The sequence below is a fragment of the Musca autumnalis genome, unplaced genomic scaffold (assembly GCF_047663935.1).
Source record: "Musca autumnalis isolate F117 unplaced genomic scaffold, ASM4766393v1 scaffold_1, whole genome shotgun sequence".
NCBI lineage: Eukaryota > Metazoa > Arthropoda > Insecta > Diptera > Muscidae > Musca > Musca autumnalis.
Window position 1 is genome coordinate 58360416 of NW_027411644.1, and position 26635 is coordinate 58387050.

Consider the following 26635-nt stretch of genomic DNA (forward strand, 5'->3'; position numbering starts at 1 on the left):
TTCTATAGACAGCATACGAGCTCTTAAGGTCTTCTATAGACAGCAGACGACTTTTTGAAGTCTTCTATGAACAAGAGAAGACATCTTGAGACCTCAGAAGGAACTCTATGACAATAAAAGACCTCATAACACTTCTTAGACAACATAAGACCTCTTGAAGTCTTCTATAGACAACAGAAAACTTTTTGAAGTCTTCTATAGACGACAGATGATTTTTAGAGGTCTTCTACAGACAAAACAAGACCTCTTGATGGTCTTGAACAGTAGACGTCTAGAGGTCTTCTATGGACAACATAAGACCTCTTGAGTTCTTCTATAGACAACAGAAGACCTCGTGATGTCTTCTATGGACAGCAAAAGCTTCTTCTATGGACAAGAGAGACCTCCTGAGGACTTATATAGACAACACAAGACCTCTTGAAGTCTTTTATAGACAACAGAAACCCCTTTGTGGTATTCTATGGACAAGAGAAGACCTCTTGTGGTATTCTATGGACAACATAAGACCTCGTGAAGTCTTCTATAGACAACAAAATACCTCTTAAAGTCTTCTACGGACCTCGTGAAGTCTTCTATAGACAACAAAATACCTCTTGAGGTCTTCTATGAACAAGAGAAGTTCTCCTGAGGTCTTCTATGGACATGAGAAGACCTTTTGAGGTCTTCTATGCACAAGAGAAGACCTCTTGAGGTCTTCTATAGGCAACAGAAGACGCCCAGAGGTCTTCTATGGACAACAGAAGACGTCTTGAGGTCTTCCATGGACAACAGAAGACGTCTTGAGATCTTCTATGGACAAAAGAAGACCTCTTGAAGGCCTCTATGGACAAGAGAAGATCTCTTGAGATCTTCTATGGACAAAAGAAGACCTCTTGAGGTCTTTTGTGAACAAGAGAAGTTCTCCTGAGGTCTTCTATGGACAACATAAGACCTCTTGAGACCTTCTATGGACAAGGGAAGACCTCCTGAGGACTTCTATAGGCAACATAAGACCTCTTGAAATCCTATGAAGGGAACACAAGTCCTCTTGAGGTATTCTAAGGGAAACAAATGTCGTCTTGGTATCTACGATAGACAACAGAATAACTCTTTAGGTCTTCTCTAGACAACAGAAGACCTCGTGAAGTCTTCTATAGGCAACAAAATACCTCTTGAAGTCTTCTACGGCAAGAGAAGACCCCCTGAGGTCTTCTATGGACATGAGAAGACCTTTTGAGGTCTTCTATGGACAAGAGAAGAGCTCTTGAGGTCTTCTATAGGCAACAGAAGACGCCCAGAGGTCTTCTATGGACAACAGAAGACGTCTTGAGGTCTTCCATGGACAACAGAAGACGTCTTGAGGTATTCCATGGACAACAGAAGACCACTTGAGGTCTTCCATGGACAACAGAAGACCTCTTGAGGTCTTCTATGGACAACAGAAGACCTCTTGAGGTCTTCTATAGACAACAGAAGACCTCTTGATGTCTTCTATGGACAACAAAAGACTTCTTGTGGTCTTCTATGGACAACAGAAGACATTTCGAGTTATTCAATAGACAAGAGAAGACCTCCTGAGGACTTCTATTGACAACACAAGACCTCTTGAGGTCTTCTATGGACAACATAAGACCTCTTGAGGTCTTCTATGGACAAGAGAAGATCTCCAGAGGACTTCTATAGGCAAAATAAGACCTCTTGAAATCCTCTGAAGGGAACACAAGCCCTCTAGACAACAGAAGATCACTTGAGGTATTCTATGGACAAGAGAAGACCGCCTGAGGGCTAAGACCTCCTGAGGTCTTAGATAGAAAACAGAGGGCATCTTGAGGTCTTCTACAGACAAAAGAAGACCTCTTGAAGTCTTGTAAATTCAGCAGAAGACCCCTTAAGGACTTTTATATATGGTAATATTCAAAAAAGTTTTTCAATCGTTGTTAATATATTTTATAAAATATGAATATATTTATAGTAATTGAAGTGTTTTAGCCACGATCTCATAATATGGACCATAACAAATAATTTTCGTGGAAGCTGCGTTGGTGGTAATATAGAAAATGGGAAAAATTTGTTGAAGTAAACAAGTTGTTTTTGTGTTCTTTCTTGATTTCTGGCCAAACCACGCAAAACTCAAACCTGTGCTTAAAGAGAGAACTAAAGAATACCCCTTGGGCAACATGGTTCTAGTGTATGACTTTTCGATATATACACTGTATCCCCCTAAAATCGATGCTGACATTTTGAAGTTTTGATTTCAGTGTTTTTCGAATTGTTCTTCTAATTAGAGGGTGCAACTAGATAATAATCGAAACTAGTTTATAGGATTGTAGAACTCGCGATTCGACGTCGTTCGATGTATATCTCATGAGTGTGCTCCGTACAGCTTCCTAGTAATAGGAGTCCAAAGGCGAAAATTTGGTGCGTAAATTTTCTGAAAAAACCTATTTTTTTGGCTTTAAAATTTACAACTGTAGTACAGGTTCCCCTGAACCCCGCGTGATTTTAGTTTTTTTACGTGCCGGATCTAATGAGCTTTTCCGCGGTCGAATCCATCCACTAAAACGCCGGATATAGATACCTTGAAAGTGGGAAAATCTGCAAAAATATATTTTGACAATTCCGCGAATTGAACTGCGATTTTCTTTGATTATTTTTGCATAAATGTAATCCTTTATACGCAATTATAATATCTGCCAAAAAAGGTGTGTCACAAATTTCAAAGATTCAGGAGTAATATCCCTATTTATCCCAAAATAGAATGCGGTGGCACATTCGCAGTTCTTGACAAATCTGTCCAAAATAATTTATATTGACGTATTTTTAAAAGGGGTCCATTGAAATCGGATGCACCTTATAATCATATGTACATGGCGTAATTTTTGCCACTTTAATGTTTTTTGAATAGTAAGGTGCAACTGATGGCACACTTTGGCCGCTGAATGAAACATGGGAAAATCAATGCATATTGATAGACATGGACTCCCTGTATCCGAAAAGCACATGCACCTCAACCGATTTAAACCAATTCGCGAATTATACGGTTTTTAACTTCTATGTTTTTTCTTTGATTGTAATTTCAATATTACTCTCTACTTTTTATTTCTATTGCTTATCACAGAAAGAAAATATACTTTCACGATGACTAATTACTTTTCTCGTAGAAGTTTAAGCAAAATACTTCAGGATTTAGATCGAAATTTAGCGAAATAATAGAATAACTCCCAACATTTATTTTTCAAAATTTTCATATTTAACCAAAAATATATTTTTGAAATAATTTGCAACAATAAGTTTCCGTTCTTTGTTGTTGCTGTAATATGCAAGTTATAAACGCGATCTTTATAATTTTGGTCTCACATTTTTCTACACGTTGTCTAGATTCTGTACGCATTTTTAAATCATTTTTTTAGAGATTTTTTTGACTTTGATTTAGAATAAATAAAATTTATTCCAAGATTTCTTCAATATTTTTTGATTTTCCGCGAAAATAAAAATATATTTAGCAACTATTTTAGCATCTACGGATAGATATCAAATGCTGCTAACGATTCATATATACATGTTCTTATTACAACACAATAGGAATTTTTAAATATTTTATCTTTACAAGAGAGTAAAACCTCATATAACTTTTGAGTGCAGCATCCAATTTTGTGAACGCGAACAGATTTGAAACCACGATTTTTTTTCGTAACCCATGTACCAAAAATGGCGGATGTGCTCGCCAAAAAAGTTTTTAATTTTTTTTTCTATGTAATTGTAAAGGAAATTTGAAATTTACCATATGCACTCTTTAGTTAATTAAGAGATTTCAAACATCTATCATTAATATTACACCTAATTGCCATATTGCGGATATGCATCCATGTTAGAATATAATTTAGCCATAAATGTCGAAAATCAAACAAATTATTTTCGCCAAACAATAAAAGCTATAACAAAAAACTCCATACGTATTGTCTTACCTTATCTCTAATCTATGTGTGTACATGTGTTCGTATATATATATGTGTGTGTGGAACCAGAATAACACCAATTGTTGATTGCTTCAATCGAATATCCTGCTTCAGTGAAAGCGGTTTCCTATCAAACAAACAACAACAACAAAACAAATGATTTAATTATAACATTCCAATAGCAAAGGGACGTAGCGAAGCTATGTTGAGGAGCATGATGCGCAACACACATCAATATATTATTAATACCAAATAATAATAATTATGAATTTGATGAACACAGAAAAAATTATCAATTACAAACGCATTTTCCTGATTATACAGAAAACAAAAACAAATTGCGGAGATACTTCTACCGTTGATAAAAGCTTATGTAAATACATATAGAAATAGATAGATAAATAACTGAGTGGATTGATTGGCTATTGGGGGTGGCCTTAGTGGTAATTTACTAGCCGAAATTTTCAAAATAAAATGTGCTATGGGGTATTAGGCAAGTTGAGCCATATTTCCACAAACCCCGATAAGATTCAAACATTTTACCGAAAAATTTACAACTGGATTCGTAATTAATATTAACTATATTGGTTTATTAAAAACGGATTTCTTAAAAAAACGGAAAATCTCAATAAAATCTTATGTTTTAAGTTCCACATTCAGCCTGCTAGAAAATCAGTGGAATTTCAAATGGAAAACCCGTGCATGTTGTACATCAATCTTTTAATAGAGGTTTTAAAAATTTTGGATGTATGAACCGACAAAAATTTTGATTAGGATTAAAGATCAAAAATTTTGCGGAGGAGATACTTAAAGGAATGGATCGACATTGACCATTATGGAAGTGGATCTCCAGCCATTACATATGGGCCATAGGGGGTCTTTACACCCTTCGGGCTGTTCGCTCAAGAAGTATGGACTTGCCCCTGAAAAAAATTTACCATCGTAAGTGAGGGAGGGGCTTCAACAAAAATGAAAGTGATTCGAGAGTAGGTCTTAAAGTGAACTTATCCGAAATTTTATGTGGGAGGTACCGGATGGAGTGGACAAATATAGTACATATTTGAACCTGATCTGTATCTGGTAGATATAATAGGATGTGTAACGTATGAACCAATTCGGCCACTCCCTTCAAGATTTTCTGTACATTTTCGAACTTTTGTGGGGGAGGTACCGGAAGGAGTGGACCGATGTAACCCATCTTCGAACTTATACTAAATTTGGACAATATATTACGAAAGCCAAATTTTGGATCGAATCGATTGATCCGTCCGAGAGTTATCGTGCGCTCCAGCCAGCCAGACAGACAGACGGACGGACATTTCTCAATCGACTCCAAAATGTCTGAAACACATTTCGTCCAAACATACTTGGGGTCTAAAACCATTATTTCGATGAGGCACATTTTGCCCGTATGAAAGTGTATAAACCCTCGTTAGCATAAATGCTGAGGGTATAAAAATTGATATCTAGCGAAGACCTATACACACATCAACCGCTATGAAACGATCGTTTCGTTAACTGGTTAGGTTAACATCCTAAGGCATATTAGATGTTGTTATTGCTCGACAATTTTCGCCAATTGGAGCCCCTATATATACATCCAAGATTGCAAACTTGCATTTTTGAATTTCAAATTGAAGCTTTTTATTTGCTTCAATTCAAATCAATTTTTCAATATTACATCATATTACAGTAGATAGCCTTTTTCCATCATAGACTGTAAGTATGTCTTTCACATCGAACGATTTTAAGTGAATTGTGGTTCAGAACGCTAAGACGTCAGACGCTTGCAACACCTTGCATTAGCTGTCCCCATTACGACAGTACAAGTTTTTTCAGGGTCAAGTCCATAATTTTTGAGAAAATGACCCAAAAGCTCTGAAAACCCGCTATAGCGGATAAACCGATTCGGCCGAAAATTTTGCAGTTATTATATTTTGCCCGAACACTAAATCAAGTTATAAGATGTGCCATAACGGTTGGGTACCTCCCCCACAAAATTTTTTCGCTAAAATGGGGCGCACGATAACTCTCGAAGGCAGTAACCGATTTGTTCCACACTTTGGACATCGTAATATTTCTACGAAACATAGATCAGGTTAGAATATGGACTATATATGTCAACTCCTTCGGATACCTCCAACACCCAATTTCAGAAAAGTGCAGGTTAGGACCTATTCTCTAATGTTTTTGATTCTTCTTGCAACATGCTGTACTCAAGGCCCTTATTACTTCTTGAGAAAATTACCAGAAAGCTGTAAAATCATCCTACAGCCCGCATGTGTAATGTGGCTGGTGCGCAAGACAACTCTCGAACCGAATATTGCGTTGGTCCACACTTTGGATTTCGTAATATTTCGTCGAATATTAGATGGAATTACAAGATGATGCTTATATATCCACTCCTTCCGGTTTGTTCCAAAGTTTGGATCTCGAAATATTTTGTCCATCCATATTTTGTATCGGTCCACTTCTTAGGGTACCACACACACACAAATGTTCATCTGCCTTAAGAAATCCGTTGTATTGAATTTCTAATTGCAAATTCGCAATAAATTCAGTAGATATAGAAGAAACAAGTAAAAAGTACCAGTCGGCTTTGCCGACAGAGATATACGCTCAGCCTGTTTATATTGAAACAATTCCTTCCCAAAAAACGTATGTATTTAGGGGGTTTTTAAAATTTTGGGCGTACAACAAAAATATTGATTAGGATTAAAAATCAAAAGTTTTGCAGAAGAGATACTTAAAGGAATGGATCGACATATACCATTATGGAAGTGGATCTCCAGCCACTACATATGGTGCCATAGGGGGTTTTTACACCATTCGGGCTGTTTTCTCAAGAAGTATGTATTTGCCTGTGAAAAAATGTTACCATCTAAATTGAGGCAGCGGATGCAGGTTGCTTCAACAAAAACTGAAGTGATTCGAGAGCAGGTCTTAAAGTGAATTTATCCAAAATGTTGTGTGGGATGTACCCGAAGGAGTGGACAAATATATTCCATATTCGAACCTGATCTATATCTGGTAGATATTTTAGAATGTGTAAAGTATGGACCAAATCAGTCACTCCCATCAAGAGTTATCGTGTGCACAATTTTTCCGAACATTTTTAAACTTTTGTGGGGGAGGTACCTGAAGGACTGGACCGATATGGCTTATATTCGAACTTAAACTATGCTTGGACAAAATATTACTAAGGCCAAATTTTGGACCGAATCGGCAGATCCGTTCGAGAGTTATCTTCAAACATAAAAATTGCAACCAAATGGTTGTTGTTGCGTTCTAAAAATAAAGACATCCCAAAACTAGTACCGTTAAATGTGTCTACACGTGGGAGACAATTGCAGCTGTGTGGAAATAAAGTCCGCCCTGCAAACAAATCGTAAATGAATAAGATTGTTAGAGTTGGCAATGTCATCTGCCTTAAAAAATCCGTTGTATAAAATTCCTATTGCAAATTCGCAATAAATTCAGTATATATAAGGAAGAATTTATGGTTGAGACATAGTCAGATTGCCTAACAAGATACACCTGATGAGCACTTCTCACCAAAGTGCGTGTCAGTTAAAGTTATTTTACAAAGCCGAATGAGCTTTGCGGGGATACCAAATTCAGACATGGCTTGGAATACCTTTGAACGCAGCGGGCTGTTGAAGGCTGCTTTATAATCGACAAAAAGGTGGCAGGTGTCGATCTGCATCTCTTGGGTCTTCTCCAGGATTTGTCGCAGGGTAAATGGTATACTTGCCAAGTCTAAAGCCGCATTGGTATGACCCAATTATTTCGTTGACCAAAGGCTTTAGTCGTTCGCACAATATCCCTGACACGATCTATAGTTAGAGCATACAGTCTTATCTCCTTTCTTGTGGACGGGGCACAGGATACTCAGGTTCCAATCGTCGGGTACTCGTTCTTCCCGCCAGATGGTGCTGACTAGCTGATGAATACACCTTATCAGCGTGTAGCCTCCGGGTTTGAACAGCTTGGCTGGTAAGCCATCGGCTCCTGCTGCCTTATTATTCTTCAGCCGGTTTATCGCTGTCTTTACCTCATCTTGGCAGGGCGGTATACATTCAATACCATCTTCTGGGATTGGATCTGTGGTATCTTCGTCGTCTTCGCTGCTATTGGATACCAACAGCTTTGAAAGATGTTCTTTCCATATCCTGAGCACACTATCTGTATCAGTTACCAAATTACCTTCCTGGTCTCTGCAGGAAGAGGTGCCAGTTCCAAAGCCATCAGTTTGATGCTTCACTCTTTGGTAGAATTTTCGGACTTCATTCTGGCTCCTGTACATCTCGATTTTTTCACACTCCCGCTTTTCCATCTCTCTCTTTTTCCTGCGGAAAAGAAGTTTCTCCTCTCCTTTTCTCCCGATACCTCTCTCGTGCGCATTTTTCTCTTCGGTAGCAGCACGACACTCTTGGTCGTACCATGGATTCCTTGGTGGAGGTTTCTGGTATCCAAGTATGGATATTGCGGCTGTTTGCATGGAGTGGGCAGTGTTTTGCCATTGCGCTGATATGTTATCGGGATGAGGGGTGCTTTGATTAAGCAATTGGGCTAGTTTAGTGGAGTATGCTGTGGATATCTGTTGTGATGGCAGCTTACCGATGTTTAACTTTCGTGTTGTGTCTGTTCGTGCTTTGTTTGCTACGTTTAACCGGATGCGTACCTTTGCTGCTACAAGGTAGTGGTCCGAGTCTATGTTTGCTCCTCGGAACGAACGCACATCCAACACGCTCGATGAATGTCTTTCATCTATCACAAGGTGATCAATTTGATTTCGTATTTTCTGATCTGGAGACAGCCAGGTGCCGTTATGGATGTCGAGATGTTTAAATCTGGTGCTGCTAACTACCATGTTTTTTGCCGCTGCGAAGTCTATCAGCCGCATACCATTGTCAGATGTTTCATTGTGGACACTGAATTTTCGACTGTGGGGCCAAAGATATTTTCCTTTCCAATTTTGGCATTAAAATCGCCTAGATCAATTTTAATGTCATGGGCAGGACAACGGTCATATGTTTCTTCTAAGCGCTCATAAAATAAATCCAAAGTTCGTCCTTGTCTTCAGTATGAGCGCAAATAAAGCTGATGTTGAAGAATTTTGCTATTATTCCAATTGTAGCAAGTCTTTAATTCACTGGTGTGAAGCTGGAGACCAGCTACAAATCCGCAACCAAAGTCATGCTTTATGTCATGGCAGCTATAATACAGTGCGTCACCTTAAGGTGTTGTTGTGACGCCTTTCCCAATTCATCGTATTTCCTGTATGGCAGTAATGTCGGCCTTGTACTTTTCAAGTATATCTGCCAATGCGTAAACTGCACGTTCTCTATAAAGAGTGCGAACATTTCAGGTACATGGACCTTAAAACGTTTGCGGGGGTCGTCAACTGTAGAGGGATTTGTTTTTCTTTTCTTTTTTTCATAGTAGGCTGCTTTTTTCTAGGGGAGGGTTACTAACCCGGCGCCCAAACCCAAGCTTTTAACGTTCTTATGCCCTAAACACATCCAACGTTTGAGTAAAGTTTAGTGTCATTTCTGGTAGATGAATAAAAGACAAATTGGTGCCAAGTTTTAATTTTTCTTTATTCTTCTATCAGAAATGACACAAAACTTTACTCAAACGTTGGATGTGTTTTCAGCCTTATGGGTGAACGCGCGGCACATTTTAGCTCACTACCTTTAACGGATGTTAAAGGCAGCTACCCCAGGTGACACCACGGGAGGTCAGTGTCTGGACTTTGCCATGTTAATGCCGGTCAGGACCGTTCTTTGGTATCTCTTACCCCCTAGGTAGATATATTAGGATGTGTAAAATAGTTATCATGCGCACAATTTTTCCGAACATTTTCGAAATTTTGTGGGGAAGGTACCTGAAAGAGTGGATATGGCTCATCTTCGAACTTAAACTAAGTTTGGACAAAATATTATGAGGGCCAAATTTTGGACCAAATCGGTTGATCCGTTCGAGAGTTATCGTGTGCTCCAGCCAGCCAGCCAGACAGACAGGCGGACGGACATTGCTACGTCGAATCCAAATTGTTTGAACCGGATTTCGTTCAAACATACTTAGGGTGTAAAACCGTTATTTCGATGAGGCACATTTTGCCCGTATGAAAATGTTTGTATTCCCTCGTTAGAATAAATGCTGAGGGTATAAAAATAACTTTAACCTCCAATTTCTCTGCCATTAAAAGATCGATTTTGATCATTTTTGATTCACCGGAAAGCTGATTTTGTTATCCGTCAAACAAAAAATTATGATAAAGCTAAAGAGTTTAGACCAGTAACCACTGTGCGGCCCAAATTTTTGTATTACGTAAGATAACCCTCAAATGGTGAAACCGATTTGGTCCATCGTACATCGTATTATTTACAGACTCAGATTATGTCCGAATATTGACTACATCGGACCACTCTTTCGGGTATTTCTCACACAAAGTTTTGAAAGGATGCAGTTAAAGGGTGACTAATCAGCCACACAAATGGTAAAAATTTTAGTACTTTTCGCAACCTTCTAGTCAGGGTTGCGGAGTCGGAGTCTGGCGGGCAAAATTCTTTTTTTTCCAAAATTTATCAAAAGAATTTTTATTTTATTTTTATATGGTAGAGAGATTAACATTAGTAAATTTTGGGAATCATTTATTCGTTTTATAAGAAAAATATTGGGAAACGTGAAGGCAAAGGCTTTATTATAATTATTTATTGGAAAGTGTATTACAAATTTGCTGCGAAATAATCCTCCTAGACCAATACCAACAACATCCCATAGGATGACTTTTGGTTAGAATACTTGAGAATTATTCATTTGACATCGATTTTTAGAGATAAGTTTCATATTAGAAGTGACAGGGTGCCAACGTTCTGCTATAGTTGTTTAAAGCTTTTATTGAAATAAGAAAAGACTATTGGATCTTTACTGAAGTTAGGTGCTTGAAAACTTTACATAATATTTTAACCACATGATTGAGCATTCCTGATATATAAAGTCAACTATATAAGACGGATTTGGTAATAATTTTGTTACATATACATATCCTGTCTGCAGGAAATGCTGCAAATGCTTCGTAGATGATGATCCAGTTATTGCCGTAATGGTATAAAAATCAAAATGTGCCTCATCGAAATAATGGTTTTAGACCCCAAGTATGTTTGGACGAAATCCTTCGTAAGATTTTGTCCAAACTTAGTATAAGTTCGAAGATAAGCCATATCGGTCCACACCTTCAGGTACTCGCCCACAAAAGTTTAAAAATGTTCGGAAAAATTGTGCGCACGATAACTCTTGAAGGGAGTGGACCACCATACTTTACACATCCTAAAACATCTGGCATATGTATATCAGGTTTGAATATGGACTATATTTGCCAACTCATGCGTGTACCTCCCACACAAAATTCTGGATAACTTCAATTTAAGACCTGCTCTCGAATTACTTTGATTTCTGTTGAAGCAACTTGCATTCGCTGCCTCAATTACGACGGTAAATGGTTTTTTATGAGCAAGTCCATATTTCTTGAGAAAACGGCCCAAAAGGTTTTGAAACATAGTTTCGGTTAGAAGATTGGCAACAACTACCTGTACTTCCCTCCAATATTTAAAAAAATGTCACTAAAATTGTATGCACGATATCCCTTTAACGGGGCAGCCAAATTTATCCAATCGTTAGATCTCCTAATATTTTGTCCAAGTTTAGTTTTACTTCTAAAATGGCCGATATCGATCTTCTCTTTATGTTACCTCCCCCACAAAAGTTCAACAATTGTGTCGATCTGTCCGTAGATGAAATTTTCAATTCACATAGGCTGAGGGTATATCTCTGTAGGCAAAGCTGACTGATACTTTTTTACTTGTTCATTGCTAAATTAACACATATTACAGAGATCCAATAATATATTTTCCTTTCAATAAAGACCTGTAACACGTATAGTATGGTAATCGCTTCTAATATGTAACAGATCTCTTGGAATTGATGTCAAATGGATAATATCCACACTTTCTAACCAAAAGTATTGATGTCGAATTATTACTAGTACCAAATTTGAGGTATTATTAAAGTAGTTAATTTTGACTGTGTGTCCTTAATTAGATATTGTTATATATTTTTCTACATAACATTGACATTATGTGAATAATATATTGGGATCAGGGACGTACGCAGGATTTCATTTCGGGTGGGCCAACTTGACCAAAAATCATGAAAATTGAAAATTGTGTGTAGCGTTACGTAAAGCTTGTTTAAGGTTTTTCTGTTGGTTTTATATGAAATATTGACACAAAGTATAAAAATTCAGTAGAGAAAGCTATATTGGGATACAATTTTAACTTTTTACAGAGTATTAAATATAAGTCCTCGATATTTAGAATTGAAATTGAAACCACGTTTGGTATAGTCGCTATATAAAAGTTGCGCCTCGTTTTCAGTATTTTTGACCTAAATGATTAAAAATATAGGTCCACGTTATGGTATATCCCAGAATTTTAAAAGTACAGAGATCTGAAGAGAATATCAGCAGATTTTGGGATTCCTTTTTGTTAAAGAGCCTCCATGCAGAAAGTGGTTAAAATATATCCGCGTTTTATTCCAATCCAATTCGCGAGTAGGACAAATTGAGTTATACAGGAGTTATAGGGTATAGGGGTATAGTTCGACCCGAACATAACGCCTCATTTTTTAATTACATATCGAGATACCCATACGACTTCTATAAATTAATTACCTTTAAAAAGAAGAATAACTCGAATCTGCGAGCACAGATTGGACTTCTATATCTAGCTATTGTGTCGATAACCTAAGAATAAACTATTCTTTAATGCCATAAAAACGCCAAATTTGATTTTTTACAAGAAGTGATAGAGTCTGTGTAATCCAATTAAAAACTTTAGAAATTTAAAAACGGACGATACAGACTACGATTCATAGACTCCAAATCCTTCTCCGAGTACTGTTTGAGACTACAAAATTCATGTTTGGACTAAGCCACAGCATGCTCGAACAAATATCTCAGAAACCAATTGGCAAACTCTAGGTAAGTCGTGACAAAATAATATAAGTCGAAAATGTTCATGATTGTTGTTCCGGCTGCATTCTTTACTTTTGGTATAATGTTAAAAAACGCCTTAACTAACTTTAATTGAAAGTTGCTTACACTTGGGAAGTTTTTGCGGTTTCTGAAAATACAATGTTAATAGTTGAGAAAAATCCAAAAACAGGAAAAAATCGCTGGATGGATTTTTAAATAAATCGCGGTTAAAGTTCACGTCTTTATGGGTCTTTAAGGTTTTCACGGTTTTGCTTGGAAATTGCAAGCCCTATCGTAATGGGACTAAAAAATGTTCTAGCTGTAAAAATTCTCTACAAGATTGGCCTGTACTACTGTTTCCTAAGTTGCACCATTTTTGAGATATAGAAGTTCAAATTGGGACAATGCACTGACTGTATCGCATCCTTATAAAACAACGTCATGTACGGTGTCCTTTACTAACATTAGTTGAAACGGCTTACATCTGGGAAAATCGCTGGAGGGATTTTTAAATAAATCGCGGTCAAGGTTCACATTTTTAGGTTCACTTTAGATTTTCAGGATTTTGCTGGGAAGCGGCAAGTCCTATCGAAAGGCAACTAAGGAAAATTTTGTAGCAGTGAAAATCCTCTACAACATTTTCCTTAGTCCCATTTCGATAGGACTTGTCGTTCCCACGCAAAATCGTGAAAACCTAAAATAACCCAAAATATGTGAACTTTGACCGCGATTTATTTGAAAATTAATCCGGCGATTTTTTTTTTTTTTTTTTTATTTTTCTCATCTATGAACATTGTAGTTTCACCTTTCATTTAAATTTTGTTAAGGCGCACCGTGAGAAGTTTTTGTACTCGATGACATTAAACACTTTACTGGACACAGTTCTTGCAACCTATTGTAACTAGAATTCAAACATTTCTTAAAGCCTAGTTTTGAAAAATAACAATCGATACATAAATAAACCCACATAATTATTAACCAATAATACTTAATAAAAACCCTGTCTATTGACCACTTGTGCCCATAAGCGTTTTATATTTATACACGACCAAAATATTTTCCCCCAAAAATTATGTGTTCAAGGAGTTTTTAGAATGTTGTGGCCTGTTTGGATGATAGTTACTGCGCCCACAAGTCATTTTAGTTAGTCTCCTTAGTGTTTAGGGCTTCGTCAGTAAGCATGGACTTTGTGGACCGATATAATCAATTTTGGGTTCGATATATTTCCGGAAGAAATATTGCGATGTGCAAAGTTTAAATCTAATCGATTACTACCATTTTAGCTAATTTTTTTTTTATGAGATCCAAAACTTTTTCCAAATCAGTTGACCGTTCTAGAGTTATCATTCTCTCCAGCTTGCCAGACAACTGAGATACAGCCGGACGGGCTGTCCGTCCAAACATATGTGCAATTATACTTTGTTGATGATAGGGACAAAATACAGTTGAGTATGCTACATATAGCAGATTTTAGCAGTTTTTGATGCACACAAATTCATTTTTCTTCATTATTTTCTCCACTTGTTTAGCAACAAGTAAAACCAGTAAGGAAAGGATCATAGTCGGGCGGGCCGACTATATGATACCCTATACCACTGTGAATATGCAAAATATATATAGGAGATATATATCAATTTGAACTGATTTCTGTATAATATGGTAGACTTATTACTAGACAAAATTCCGTCACACATTCCAAATTTCATCAAAATTGGACAGATATAGGGTATTTCGTGCAGCAAATATGTGAAAACGGGCGAAAATATATATGGGAGCTATATCCAAATCTGAACCGATTTTGATATAATTTAGCATACTTATTTCTAGATCGAATTCAGTCACACATACCAAATTTAATCAAATTAAATTTAATCAACCTATATAGCGTGTTTGGTGCAGCAAATACGTCAAATCGGGTGAAAATATATATGAGAGCTATATCCAAATCTGAACCGATTTTCACCAAAAGCAATAGCGTTCTTCCTATGGATAAAATAATTTTATTCCCCAAAATTTCAGCTGAATCGGACAAAAATTGCTAACTGTACGTTGCGAACAAAAATACATGGGCAGACGGACGGACATGTATAAATCGATTCAGAAAGTGATTCTATGTATATCCCCAAAAGGAACAATGAGTCTATTTCGTTTCCTTTTGTGTGTTACATACAAATGCACAAAGACATAATACCCCCCTTACCACAGTGTGGTGAAGGGTGAAAAATTGGTGAAGGCAGTGAAACAAATTTTTAATCGGCTTTCAATATATAGTCCACGAAGAACCCTTCATACATTTTGTCCAATAGACATTTTTCATGCACTTCCATTCCCACAATACTGAACTCGTAATTATTTTGGAGACAAGATGAGTGTAAAGCCTCGAGACCTCAATACAGCTTGAATAAAATATAACAAATATGGAGTATATTAATTACGGAATTCGTATTTAATAGTGGAATGATGTGGCATGAAGACGTAATTCAGATTTCATTGGAAGTTTCTCCCAGAAAGAATATACAAACAAAAAACTTGAAAAAAAAAAATTTACAAAACTTGACTTGATGTATATTTTCTGTACAGAAACTTCAGAAAAATATAAGTTTTCATTTGAAATCGCCTAACATAAAAAATGTTAATGACAAAGAAAAAAATTTAATAATTGCCCCCCCCCCCTGCGTACGTCCCTGATTTGGATCCAAATGTTGTTCTTTCAGATCTAACTTAGAAATATATAGCATTTAAAATATACTTTTTAATGTAATTTAAAACATTTCGTGGAAAGTTAGTGTACAGGAGTAGGTGTGTAGGATATCACATGATCATCCCCTTCACTTCACTTGTTTTGACTTATATGTTCTTTATAAAAGTCCTGCAAGTCTTCTGCTAGAAGTCCACTGGTCTTCTCATCGTATCTTTTATGAGAGGACCTATTGGACTACTATGAAAGACCTTGGGGCCCTCTATGAGAAACCCTACTGATCATCAACATGAAGTCCAACATGTTCTCTACATCAGTCCTAGGATATTCTATGAGGTAACATACTAGACTTCAAGAAAGAGATTAGAACAATTTCTATGAAAAGACCTACTGGTCTGTGTTGGCTGGTGCCCACGTTAAATCTGGATTATTTTGATAACATTTTTGATTCCACTCCTTCGAGTACAATTCCAAAAAATTTTTCAAATGTGTGGGCTTACGCTAAGTACTATAAACGTTTGGATTGGATCCAGTTTAAGACCTGGTCTTGGATTGCTTAACCCATGTAGTACTTATGATCCAGATTACACTTACATAAATTTACATATTTTGTCATTTGCATTAAACTATCCGAGGAAGATTTTGTTGCCATATCTCACATTCTTGAAAAAAGTACCTCTTATACAAGCGTTAAAATTTTGATGAAATATGTATGCAGAGAAATGCTATTACTTCGTGGTGACCTCTCCTTGCATGTTAAATTATCGGCATTGCATTCATTCGCCACCCACTAATCATTCATCAATCTGTGAAATCAATATAGAGCTTTAAGGTAGGTTATTTAATTTTAACACAGAAGTTTTCTACAACCGAGTTTTAAAATGGAAATCTGCGCGTGTTTACCCTTATGCTTGGTTTACATTCGGCGTCGTTTCGTGATTTCAGCGAAATCAACATCGAAATCACAGTACTCATGATATACAACCCAGTTTTTGCCTAAGAAAGTACCAAAAGTTGCAACACTTTTCACGTATCACAATAAACAAGGTAGATGGTCAATTGCTGCAACAAAAAATGTTAGAATCAAAGTTTGTAAACAATGTGAAAAAATGTTAAATTACTTTGTTACAATGCTATTTTTCATTGTGTTCCCCAACTTTTTTAATGGTAATGTTAGAAAAAAGAGCTAATTGTCAAAAATTGCTTTCCCATACAAATTTGTTGAAAATATGGGTACGGAAAAATGACGGAAATTGCAAAAACGCAGCAGAAATGTCAAAATCAATGTAAACATGCTGTAGTTTTTACTCTGCCAAAATTGTATAGAAAATTGGCGAAGAGGGTGTTATTCAGCGCGTTTAAAGAGAAGTGCAAGTCTTGCTTGATTTCGGAGTACGGGAACGCATTTGTAGCACTAAACGGGAAAACTACTGCAAGTAGTAATATTTTGCAGTGTCTGAACACAACTTTTATCTATCAAAATTTATTATTATTATGTTTTAAAGATAAAATCATTTTTTATTTTTTTCATTTGTTAATATTATACACAATTAATACGATATATAGACAATTTTACGATAATTTTCGAAATATTGTCGTATTTTTTTGATGACTAATTCAATTTACAACAGCTTGATTTGAAAATTCATGTTCGATCAGCTGCGCATATGCATCTACCTTGATTATTGTGATATGTTTGAAATCAAAAAAAAAAATAAGTGTAAACACCGGGGTGTATTTCAGGATTTCGTGAAATCCAGTGGATTTTGGAGCTCAAGTGTAAACTTGGCATTACATATATTTCGGCAAAACCGATTAAGGCCATTTCTGACATCTTGCTTTTAAAGTCCATTTTTGTTATACCTTACTTTAAGAAAAGTAGGGAATAAAGTTAGCATTACCAGAGATTTATTATTACATCTGCCATTTAAAATAAATGCTACATTTTGTAAAAATATGGCAATATCAAGCAAAAAGGACTGTACACATAAAATTTACTCAAATCTGATTGGTTGATATGGATTTGCTCTCAATTTTTAAAAGGAACACAAACCTCCTTTTAGTTTATCTGACACTTATTATTAAAGGAAACATGTAAGAACCAAAAACATGTTATCTATCCGATACCGGCCAAAATTTAACTACCGAAAGGATGTAATAATGAGCCTAAGACTTTCTAACTTGTTTCTGTTGCTACTTTTCGATGTGCGATGCGGATATGCTTAGGGTGTCTACTATATAGTCCAGTATTCAAATATATAATCTAAAGTTCATAGCGCCCATGATTCGGCCATAACCTAAAAATCATCATGAAGACTGCCATTGAAAAGTAAATGGCTTATGTGGCCATGATGTCACTGGTAAATGATTTCCCTTTAGCAGTCTTCATGGCGATTTTTAAGTTATGGCCGAATCATGGGCGCTATGAACTTTAGATTATATATTTGAATACTGAACTATATAGTAGACACCCTAAGCATATCCGCATTGCCATATGAAGATCCTATGACTTCCCCCGATGACGTAATTACAGCTTAAAGTGCGCGATATATGCAATTTGTACATGGTCCGTCGTATGTTTTCGTTATATATTCACTGTAATTATTTCAAAAACTGTTTGTATCGAACGTACGTACATCTTCTTAATATATTAGTGTCGAAAACCCCACAAAACAATATTAGTTTGTATCCGGAAATAACGAAATTCTGGGTAAAACTAGTAAAAACCGGTTTTGAGCTATATCTCAAGAACAAGAGCAGATGGAGAAAAACCGTCACCGGATTTGAAAATAACTCGTCGAATTCATTTAGAAACAACAAAAATTTCGGTTGAAACAAAAGTCGTGTTTATCAGTGTTATTAGTCGGTCAGCCATACAAATGGTACAATTTTTAATACATTTTAGTACTTTTCACAACCTTCGAGTAAGAATTTCCAAAATCCCAGCCTTATCGAACACCTTCGCCTCAAGACCCTCAACCAAACTTTCAAGATTCTAGCTTCAGCAGTTTGGTCTAGGCGTTGTAGATCTGTCAGTCATCATCACTCAACTCTTTTATGTATATACTAGCAAAGTGCCCGCTACTACGTATGCAGAAAGGGTATAAAAACAAATAACAAAATATAATATGAAAATGGCGAATTTTAATCAATATTTATTTTAGTACTGTTCGTCCCTTTTTAGTTCGATTTTCAAAAAGATCAGCCTTATCTCACCTTTACACATTAACAGCGAGACAAACGTTGCAATACTCACTCTAACTCCAAAACATACAGATTCCAGCACAGTCCCTACACCCAACAAATTGAGTACACTTATAGCACGTTTTTCGACGACATGTCTCAATCCTACAATCGTAATTCTAAATCTCAAGATTCCAGGTGTATCCGTTCATCCTACTCTTCGTACCCATAAGTAAGGTTTTCGAAAACTACCTCAATTCTTCACTTAAACAGTAATCTTAATTCCACATTTCAGGATTTCAGCTCTATCCGTTCATACAAATCCAAATTGTACCAAATTTAGTACCATTTAGTACTTTTCGTACGCATAAGTACAAATTTTCAAAACTATCTCAGTGCTATGTTCAAACAATAACCTTAATTCCAAATTTCAGGATTCCAGATATATCCGATCACTCAAATCCAAATTTGGTACCATTTAGTACTATTCGTATCCAAAGTACGAATTTCTAAACCTACCTCTATCAACACTCCAACATCAATTTTAATTCCCAATTTCACGATTCCAAATGTATCCTATCAATGAAATCCAAATTGTACCATATTTAGTACCATTTAGTACTTATCCTACCCATAACTAAAAATTTCCACAACTTTATCAATGCTACACTCCAACAGTACTCCTTATTTCAAATCTCGGTATTTCAGCTATATCCGTTCACCCAAATCCAAATTGTACCAAATTTTGTACCCTAGTAGTATTCGTACCCATGAGTACGAATTTCCACAATTACCTCAATCCTACACGCCAACAGTAATCTTAATTCCAAATTTCAGGATTACAGCTGTCTCCAATCACCGCAATCCAAATTGTACCAAATTTGGTACCATTTAGTACTTTTCCCACTGATAACTAAAAATGTCCAAAACTTTATCAATCCTACACTTCAACAGTACTCCTTATTCCATATCTCGGAATTCCATCTATATCCGTTCACTCAAATCCAAATTGTACCAAATTTTGTACTATTCGTGCCCATGAGTACGAATTTCCACAACTACCTCAATCATACACGCCAACAGTAATCTTAATTCCAAATTTCAGGATTACAGCTGCATCCGATCACCGTAATACAAATTGTACCAAATTTAGTACCATTTAGTACTTTTTGTTCCCATAGGTCCGAATTTCCAAACCTACCTCTATCCAACACTCCAACAGTAATCTTAATTTCCAATTTCAGGATTCCAAATGTATCCGATCACCCAAATCCAAATTGTACCAAATTTGGTACCATATAGTACTTTTCGTAGCCATAAGTACAAATTTTCACAAGTATCCCAATCCCACACTCCAATAGTAATCATAATTTCAAATTTCACTATTCCTGCTCTATCCGATCACTTAAATTCATACTGTACCATATTTGGTACCATTTAGTACTTTTCGTACCCAAAAGTACGAATTTCCAAAATACCTCTATCCTACACTCCGACAGTAATCCTAATTCTAAATTTCAGGATTCCAGGTCCATCCGTTCCCCCAAATCCAAATTGTACCTTATTTGGTACTATTTAGTACCTTCCGAACCCATATGTTCGAATTTCGAAAACTACCTCCATATCTCAAACCTACACTCCGACAGTAATAGTAATTCCAAATTTCAAAATTCCAGAATTTCAACTTTATCGGTTTGCCCAAATTCACATTCACATGGGCGCTATGAACTTTAGATTATATATTTGAATACTGAACTATATAGTAGACACCCTAAGCATATCCGCATTGCCATATGAAGATCCTATGACTTCCCCCGATGACGTAATTACAATTACCCAAAAGTACGAATTTCCAAAATACCTCTATCCTACACTCCGACAGTAATCCTAATTCTAAATTTCAGGATTCCAGGTCCATCCGTTCCCCCAAATCCAAATTGTACCTTATTTGGTACTATTTAGTACCTTCCGTACCCATATGTTCGCATTTCGAAAACTACCTCCATATCTCAAACCTACACTCCAACAGTAATAGTAATTCCAAATTTCAAAATTCCAGAATTTCAACTTTATCGGTTTGCCCAAATTCACATTTTACCAAATTTAGTACTATTTAGTACTATTCGTACACATGAGTACACATTTTCAAAACCACCTCCTAATATCAAATTATCTTCTTAACCTTGCTTTTCATTCCAAATTTCAAGATTTTAGCTCTGTCCGTTCACGTTATACCAAATGGTACTAAATTTAGTAACTTTTAGTAGTTTTCGTACGCTTATAGTTCGAATTTCCAAAAACCCTTTGGTACACCTTTCTAACTCTCCATCAGTGAACTTCATTCCAAATTTCAGAATTCTAGCTCTTCGCGTTTGCCTAATACTAAGGGTACCATATTTAGTACTTTTCGTACTGTTCTAGTTCGAATTTTCAAAAAACGAGCCTTATCTGACCTATTCGGACTATGAGTGACCCTCACCCAAAATTTCAAGATTCTAGCTCCAGCCGTTTAGCCTGGGCGTTGATTATCAGTCAGTGAGTCATCATTACTGAACTCTTTTATAAGTATACTAGCAAATACCCGCTACTTCGTATGCGGAAAGGGCATAAAATATATATGAACTCTGTTCTGTTGTATTAAAACCTATTTTAAATACCAACATTTAATCGATTTAATTCCAAAAAAACATATCTGCAGTATCGCACCCCTACACAGCTACCATATTTTTTATTTCGGATTTCCAAAACTACGACCTCATATCACAGACATACACCAACAGCGACTCATATTGCAAATTTCAGACTTGACTTCTGGTTTTACTCCTTCACTTACACAGCATTCCCTCCCAATACGAATTTCCAAACACTAAACTTTCTCTCACCCCTTCACAACAACAATAACGCACATTCACAATTCAAGGTTCTAGCTTCAGCGGTTTCGCCAAGAACCCGAATAGGTTCGTAAAATTTTCGAAATATATCCCCATATAACGGTACCCCACGACTTAGTGTTTTTTAAAAATAGAACAAATCTATACTGTCCAATTTTCTTTACATTTGGACCTTGAATACTCAGAGGATATAAAAGCTTTATTTAAAAAATGTCTACTTCAATCCACTTTTATTAGAAGAAGTACTTTGAAGACTTAGAGCATTTTGAAGATTTTATGCACATTTTCCAACCGAACTCCGAACTTTATCTCCAAGTTCAGAGTGATCTTCATAACAAATATTTTTTCATTTCGTATTTTTTCTCCAAATTATATAATCCAAGCTTTGTTCCTACACCCAACACCAAATTTAGTACCATTTAGTACTTTTCGTTCACCTGTAGTAGGTATTTCTCACTTTAACCGTTTACACAATACCAAAATGGTTTTTGTACCAACATGTTACCAAACTTTTCGTACACATAATTAAAGGTTTCAAAGCTTACTTCCTTATACTCAACTTATATCCCGACCGCAATTCACTTTTCCAGCTTTATATGTTCCGCTGAAAGCAATTATATTACTATTTAGTACTTTTTGTATAAATAAGTGCGAATTTTCAAAACGTCATCCCTACCTCCATTCTAAACAACAATTGCTAATCTAATACCGAATTTCAAATTTAAAAATTTCACCCCTTTACAAAATCACAAATTGTACAAAATTCTGTACCATATAGCAAATACCAAAAGGTACCAAATTTTGTACCATTTGCCACTTATCGTACACGGCTTTCCAAAAACTACTTGCATAACTCACTTCTTTCGTTCACCTAAATCCAAATTATAGCCAATGTACTTTCATTTAGCACTTTTTCATAAGTACGAATTTCCAAAGTAACCGCAATCCTACACTCCAACAGTAATCTGCTTCGTGCACATTAGTATGATTTTCTAAAGTTACCTCCATATCTAAATTCTAATTCTAACAGTAATCTTAATTCCAAGTTTCACTCACTACCATTTAGGACTTTTCGACCTTTGGTACACCTTTCTTACTCTTTATCAGTGACCCTTATTCCAAATTTCAGCACTATTCGTTAACTCAAATCCAAATTGTACTATATTTAGTACTTTTCGTACACTTTTAGTTCGAATTTCCAAAAACCTGTCTTTGTTACTCTCCATCAGTCACCCTTATTCAAAATTCCAAGATTCCTGTCCTATCCGTTCACCCAAATCCAAATTGTACTAAATTTAGTACCATTTAGTACTTTTCGTACGCTTATAGTTCGAATTTCCAAAAACCTTTCTTTGTTACTCTCCATCAGTGACCCCTCATTCCAAATTTCAGGATTCCAGCTCAATCCGTTCACTCAAATCCAAATTGTACTAAATTTAGTACCATTTAGTACTTTTCATACCCTAATAGGTAGACTTTACAAAAACCTTTGATTGTTACCTTTCATCAGTGACCTTCATTCCAAATTTCAGTATTCCAGCTCTATCCGTTCACCCAAATCCAAATTGTACTAAATTTAGTACCATTTAGTACTTTTCGTACCCTTATAGTTCGAATTTCCGAAAACCTTTCAACGTTATTCTTCATCATCGACTCTCATTCCAAATTTCAGGATTCCATCTCTATCCGTTTACCGAAATCCAAATTGTACTAAATTTAGTACTTTTCGTGCACATACAGTTCGAATTTCCAAAAACTTTTCTTTGTTGCTCTCCACCAGTGACCCTCATTCAAAATTTCAGGATTCCAGCTCTATCCGTTCACCCGAATCCAAATTGTACTAAATTTAGTACCATTTAGTACTTTTGTTAATCTCCATCAGTGGCCCTCATTCAAAATTTCAGGATTCCAGCTCAATCCGTTCACCGAAATCCAAATTGTACAAAATTTAGTATGTACCATTTAGTACTTTTCGTACCCTTACAGTTCGAATTTCCAAAAACCTTTCATCGCTTCTCTCCATCAGTGACCCTCATTCCAAATTTCAAGATTCTAGCTCTATCCGTTCACCTAAATCCAAATAGTACTAAATTGAGTACCATTTAGTACTTTTCGTACACTAATAGGTAGAATTTCCAAAAACCTTTCTTTGTTACTCTCCATTAGTAACTCCATTTCAAATTTCAGGATTCCAGCTCTATCCGTTCACCCAAGTCCAAATTGTACTAAATTTAGTACCATTTAGTACTTTTCGTACCCTTATAGTTCGAATTTCCAAAAACCTTTCATCGTTATTCTTCATCAGCGACTCTCATATCAAATTTCAGGATTCCATCTCTATCCGTTTACTGAAATCCAAATTGTACTAAATTTAGTACCATTTAGTACCCTTATAGTTCGAATTTCCAAAAACCTTTCATCATTACTCTTCATCAGTGACCTTCATTCCAAATTTCAGGATTCCTGCTCTATCTGTTCACCCAAATCTCAATTGTACTAAATTTAGTACCCTTTCGTACTTTTCGTACACTTATAGTTCGAATTCCCAAAAACCCTTTGGTACATCTTTCTAGCTCTCCATCAGTTACCATCATTCCAAATTTCAGAATTCTAGCTCTTACCGTTTGCCTAATACAAAGGGTACCATATTTTGTACCTTTTAGTACTTTTCGTACACTTCTAGGTCGAATTTCCAAAAACCCAGCCTTATCTCACCTCTACACCCCAACAGCAACCTAAACCCAAAATTTCAACTTTTTAGCTTCAGCGGTTTCGTCTGGGCGCTGATGAATCAGTCAGTCAATCAGTCAGTCAGGCAGTCAGTCAGTCAGTCACTCACCTCACTACTCTTTTATATATATAGATAAGATGTATATAGATTATTTGATGAAAGTGTTGTTAAGGTCAATCTTACCCTTAATGAAATGTCGAAGTAATCAAAATCGATTTGTTGACCTTTTGGAAAAACATCCGCATCGAATAAATTAGTTCAAAAATTAACTCCATTAATTTCTTGTTACATCCTTTATAGCAACAATAAATATGTTTGTTCTAATTTTAAATATTGATTTCACTTTTAATGCACATTTTTTAGTATAATTAATTTCGCTTTTTTGTTTGTAACATTAGCTATTTTTTTTTCTTCTTCACTGATAAATTAATTCTGTTCACTTTTGGCTTTTCATTCACTTTGTTATTTTTACAAACTTTGGCATATCTCCGTGGACTGTTTGTTTATTTTTTAGCCAACCGTTTTTGTTTTTGAAATGCGTTTAACCACTATGACGTCTGAATGTTAACTGAATTCATTAACGTGGCTGGAAGGTCCCATTTGCCGCCGACGTTTGTTGGTGAATGTGGGGATGGCTAATTGTTGCGCTGTGTGTTTTGTGTGTGTGTCTGTCGACTGCAAAGTGTGACTGTGTAACGACGGACTGACTGGCTGACTGTTCGTGGTAGTGTCCCGGTGTCAAGTGTAAGTGTATTTGTTTGAGTTGGTTTTTTTTTCTTCTTTACTTTTTTGCTAGGATTATATCCACAATAAAATATGTGTGTTTTTTTATTCATCACTGTCCTCTTTGATGGGCCACGGAAGGAGTTTGGCGCAGAAATTTGTGTGGGCTTGTTGCGTAGAGTGCCTTTGTGTGTGATATATGTTTCGTTTACTTCTGTTTGTGTGATAACAATACGTCATGCCGTCGTTATTTCTCAACTGCCAAACTCATCATATTCTACTTTGTTCTCATTATTCGGTTGTATATATTTTTTAACTTTCTAGCTCTCAACAATAATAACCATCAAAGTGTTCAAAAAGTAATTTCAAAATTCGCAACCATGAAACAGAAGAAATACACATTATAGAATCGAAATGTCTTCTATGTGAACATAATATTGAGCGGTTTTTATTTGCATGTTTGTTTAAGTGAAAGAAGCAATACCAAAGCAAATCAAACATATGCGGGAAGCTAACACAACATATGAGACTCCCTAATCTAACCAATGGCAATCAACGGGAATACTTTTAAGTATATTTTTAAATTAAATTGTTTAACGAACAGATGTTTACAGCACAGTTGAGACAGTATACAAATTTAAATACGGACAGACAAAAGGCATTCTACACGGCTTCAACCAACGGTAGACCTTCTAAAAGTCTTGTATGGAAAGGATAACTTCTAAAGGTCTTCTATAGACTGAGGACCTTCAAAAGGTAAAGGGGGAATATTTTTATGGGCTACCATAAACGTGGATTTTTTAAAGAATATTTTTTCATGGGCTACCTACCATAAACGTGGACTTTTTAAAGAATATTTTTTCATGGGCTACCATAAACGTGGATTTTTTAAAGAATATTTTTTCATGGGCTACCATAAACATGGATTTTTTAAAGAATATTTTTTCATGGGCTACCATAAACATGGATTTTTTAAAGAATATTTTTTCATGGGCTACCATAAACATGGATTTTTTAAAGAATATTTTTTCATTCATTTTTTCATGGGCTACCATAAACGTGGATTTCTTAAAGAATATTTTTTCATGGGCACCATAAAGTGGATTTTTAAAGAATATTTTTTCATGGGCACCATAAACGTGGAATTTTAAAGAATATTTTTTCATGGGCTACCTAAAACGTGGATTTTTTAAAGAATATTTTTTCATGGGCTACCATAAACGTGGATTTTTTAAAGAATTTTTTTTCATTGGCTACCATAAACGTGGATTTTTTAAAGAATATTTTTTCATGGGCTACCATAAACGTGGATTTTTTAAAGAATATTTTTTCATGGGCTACCATAAACGTGGATTTTTTAAAGAATATTTTTTCATTGGCTACCATAAACGTGGATTTTTTAAAGAATATTTTTTCATTGGCTACCATAAACGT

General features: G+C 35.8%; 1 protein-coding gene across 1 annotated transcript in view; it reads right to left on the reverse strand.

Annotated features, from left to right (window-relative positions):
* TyrRII (Tyramine receptor II) overlaps positions 1 to 25048 on the reverse strand; it is a 148511-nt gene extending 123463 nt beyond the window's left edge. The window contains exon 1 of the mRNA XM_073975420.1: positions 24662 to 25048. The gene's annotated coding sequence lies outside the window, so the exon portion shown is untranslated. The remainder of the gene's footprint in view (positions 1 to 24661) is intronic.
* Positions 25049 to 26635: the final 1587 nt, after the last annotated feature.